A 4,243-nucleotide genomic window follows, 5' to 3' on the forward strand; every position below is an offset into this window, starting at 1 on the left:
AACATAAATGATGGTCGAGCGATCCACAGTCGGACAGACGGAACACGGCTGCATCAGCCGGACGAAACCATCACGGGCGGAGGATCGTTTACACTCCAGAAAACCTCCAGATGATGGACTGTAAGGGGTGTACACCCGTGTAGCTCTTTTCTACGTCCAGGAGGCCCAAAGGGCTTCACATTCACACTGACGAACTTGAGCTTCTTTACTTTATAAAAGTCCGTCAGCATCAGAAACGCCACAAGAACACAATGAAGAAGGTTTTCATCAGAGTCTTTAACGGTGTTTGGTTCTCATGTCCGTCTCCTGATAACTTTATTTAAACTGTAAACAAACAGATGTGTTTGGTCTGAATGTATTTATTCTTTTTTATCCATCAGGTTTTGAACATCTGGAAATATTTCTGATGGTTTCATTTTCTAACTGTTTCCTGTTTCATGTCTGGAGAACCAACCGGGTCAGATTACGCTGCTTTTTACTTTTATTTCTATTGAGATATTTTTATTTATTTATTATTTGATTAAATGGTGCTGCTCAAAACAAACAAACATAAAATGAACTTTAAAGCTGATTAGAAGAGTTTAACTGAGTTTAGTGATGATTATATAACAATAATAACATCATTTGGGGGATAGAGTTGATGTCACTGGAACCACAGGTGAGCCCTTCTCTGTGGGTCATGGCGGCTTCGAACATCTCCATCTGCACTATATTACCAGAAGTATCGGCTCACCATCCAGGAGATCAGAATCAGGCGTCCCGATCACCTGGCCGGCGCACAGGTGAATAAACCCAGAGACATCAGTGAAGAACGTTCCGCTCTCGGGGAATTCCAGCGAGGAACTGTCAGAGGAGGAAACCTGAACAACCAATCAGGAGAGAGTATCCTAGATCCTCCAGTCTCCTGTCAGCTCCGTCAGAACAACGTGGAAGAGTTTGGAACAACTCAGACACCAAGTGGACGACCACGGAAACTGATGGGGGGTCAGAGGATGCTGAAGGTCAAAGAGGTCACCGACTTTCTGCAGCTCTGCCCTTTATGTGACCTTCAGATCAGCCCAAGTACAGTCAACAGAGAGCATCATGGGATAGGTTTCCATGAGCGCCAGACTCTCACCATCATCGGTGAACGTCCAGAATTCCTACAAACTCCTCAACATTATTCCCAGAAGAGCTGCAGTTCAGGTGTGAGTCAGTGCAGGTGATTGAATACTTTGTGATATGGTGATGTTAAAGAGGAAGACGGGGGGGGGGACTCGCTGGGCAGCGGCGCTCGCTAACTCGGGCGGCTGGTTGGCGTGGGACCCAAAGTTTTCTGCGGTTTCTTCCTTTGTCTTTGGCTGGCAGCAGATTTGAGAGGAAACCAAAGGAAGCAGAGAAGTTCTTGTTCTTCCATCATCATCTTCATCTGGATCTCCATGACAACCAGCTCCTGACGTCATCTGCTGCTTTTCTGTCAGCTCCAAGATCTTCGTCCTCAAAATGAAGAAGAAAGCATCATTATAAAGTGATTCAAACCTCACAAATAACTTCAATAATAATAAAATGAATAAAAAAACTTACCAAACATTTCTGATCATCTGATCATTAAAGTCAATTCTGATCTCACTTCATCGCTGGAATTCTGTTGGAGACATAAAAGACTCAACATGAAATAAGTTTAATGCTTCCTTTCAAAAATGACAATGTGGATGAAAGACTAAAATGTTGTCAAGAAATGGAACAATAAAGATTTACTGTCAGAATCACCAACGTGTGACTTTATGAGGAAGCAGAACTGGGCGTTCAGGCGGCTAAAACAATAAAAACTAAAACATAAAACAAGTAAATGTCTTGGAGAGCAAAGGAACAGAATAACTTCAAAATAAAAGTTCTAAACAGACACACGTGCTGCAGAACTCCAACCTGTCTGCAGTTAAAACAATCAAAGTACGGATCTGAACAAATCCTGATGTTATAGTAACTGGTGAATACTTTAGAACTTTGTTTTTACCTCTTAGAGACAAACACAAAACTTCTACAGCACAGCGACCAACTATTTAAGAGACATTTTGATGTGAAGTCACTCAACAATCTCGATTATTGAGACATAAAACATTTAAGTTGTTATCACTTAAACTTGTTTAGTTTTCAGAAATAATGTTAAACTAAATTAGTTTAACAGGTGATAGTTTTTCCATCCAGTTTATTAAAATACAATTTCATGTAATCTCACAAAAACACATAAAAATAGTATTCTTTGTAAATGGTAACTTATTTTTTAAAATAACACTTGTGTTCGGAGCCATTTGTGAATATTTATTCACACTTGATAACTTTTAGACGAACGTGCTACCATCATATTCATGTTTGTAAGTTTAATTTAACCAAAATGTGAACATTGAAGATGACTTCGTTTTTTTTGTCTAAATAAAAATGTTTGATCTTAAATGTGTTTTCACTTTAATGCTGTTTTTGTTTCTTTTATGACTCATATTTAAACTGCCATCAGCAGGATGACGTCACTGAAGAACACCTGCAGATTTCTCCTCCTCTTCTACCTGGATCTGGTTTTTGAGTTCCCGCTGCAGCAACAGCCGCATGCTTCACTGACGCGAGCGCGCTCATCGCGTGCGTGGAGCGCTCAGACGTGCGTGGAGCGCTCAGACGTGCGTGGAGCGCTCAGACGTGCGTGGAGCGCTCAGACGTGCGTGGAGCGCTCATCGCGTGCGTGGAGCGCTCAGACGTGCGCGCTTGTGTTCGTCGATTGTTTACTTGTATTCACCGATTTAAAACACAAATAAACATTTCTAAAGTATTTTAACGGCATTTCCTGGTTCAGTAACCTTGTTGGTCAAGCAGTTGATTTTAAATGAACTCTTTCTAACATGTGTGAATGTAAGGACGGTAGTGTGAAGTTTACCTGACGCTGTGAAAAAACCAAGTTAAATAAAGATATTATTTGGTCAAATTTGATGTATTATACGTCCTAAAAAGATGTACTTACATAATCGTCATTTCTCCTGAAGAGAAACGCCGTCAAATGTCTTCCAAACGGATTCTACTCTGAGCAGGTGCAAAGTCAGAAGTACAACAAGCCTATTGGGACAAACTTCTTGAATTAAAAAGCTCTTTCACTTTCAAAATAACCTAGTTGTGTTGAATTTAATTAACTATTTTAGTTGTTTTTAAGTAATCACGATTTTATTTAGATCTAAAGTGAGCTGTTTGTGTTACCGTGTTCAAGTTGATTAGTGATGTTTTCGTTCAGGTTGGGATTCTGGGAGCCTACGACCGACCCTGGACCCCCACCAGAGAACTTATGTGGCAGAAAACGTCTGGGCCCCTAGTTTACACCAGTAGCCCCACCCCCCGTTTCAGTGTAGTTTTCATGATGCTGAAACATTTTCATGACGCTGAAACATTCTGAAGATGCTGAAACGTTTGAATGACGCTGAAACATTCTGAAGATGCTGAAATGCTGTCATACGTTCCTGATGAAGCTGTGCTTGTTTTCTCAGATGCCTCCTGAAGTGGGAGGAGTCAGCCCTTCCACAGCGAAGCAGCAAGAATCCCATGAGGCCCCAGCCTCCTGCAGGAGCTGCGCAGCACGCCGGCGGGGGCAGCCGGCTAAGTAATGACAGAATGAGCGGCCTCAGTCGACTGCGGCGGTAAAAAGCCTGCCCCCGTCACCTGAGTCTTTTGTTGGGGCTTTTATTAGCAGTAGCGGCGCTGGAATAACCTGTTAACACCAATCATAGAGCAGCAATAATAACCTCCTCCATCATATTTTAAAAGTCACGTCAAGCCGGCGCCTATAATTCATCTCTATGCAAATCTGCGGCTGTCAGCCATTAGAGTGTCGCCGCGGCTTTTATTAAAACGCTCGGCTGCTGCTCGCTAATAAAACACGCCGCCGCCGCACAAGAATTATGGCGGCGATTAGGCCGACATGTGGACGGAAAATAAAAACCAACAGATAAAGTGGAGGGGTCAGGCTGGGGGGGAAACACTTAGCAGAGGCGGCGGCGGTAATAGATGGATGAATCAGGGCCTGATCACTTCTTCATTTGGGGGGGGCTCCCTGAAGACCCCCTTCACCTGAGCTTCCTCTGGCAGCGTCCCAGAGCCTCATAAAGGCCAGAGAACTAACCGCATTAATGGAATTAAAACAATGGAGACCGAACGAGGATGTCCCCAGAGAACATCGCCGTCCAGGTCCAGGCTGGTCCAGGTCCAGGCTGGTCCAGGTCCATACTGGTCC

At 43.2% G+C, this 4,243-nt stretch overlaps 1 long non-coding RNA gene across 1 annotated transcript; it reads right to left on the minus strand.

Annotated features, from left to right (window-relative positions):
- Positions 1-256: 256 nt before the first annotated feature.
- LOC112162775 lies at positions 257-3,347 on the minus strand. The gene is made up of 4 exons (XR_002922161.2): positions 3,217-3,347; positions 2,987-3,078; positions 1,564-1,624; positions 257-1,476 (listed from the first exon to the last, which is right to left on the minus strand). It is a non-coding gene; the product is annotated as an uncharacterized LOC112162775 (long non-coding RNA).
- Positions 3,348-4,243: the final 896 nt, after the last annotated feature.

The sequence above is a fragment of the Oryzias melastigma genome, linkage group LG12, assembly GCF_002922805.2.
Source record: "Oryzias melastigma strain HK-1 linkage group LG12, ASM292280v2, whole genome shotgun sequence".
NCBI classification, from domain to species: domain Eukaryota; kingdom Metazoa; phylum Chordata; class Actinopteri; order Beloniformes; family Adrianichthyidae; genus Oryzias; species Oryzias melastigma.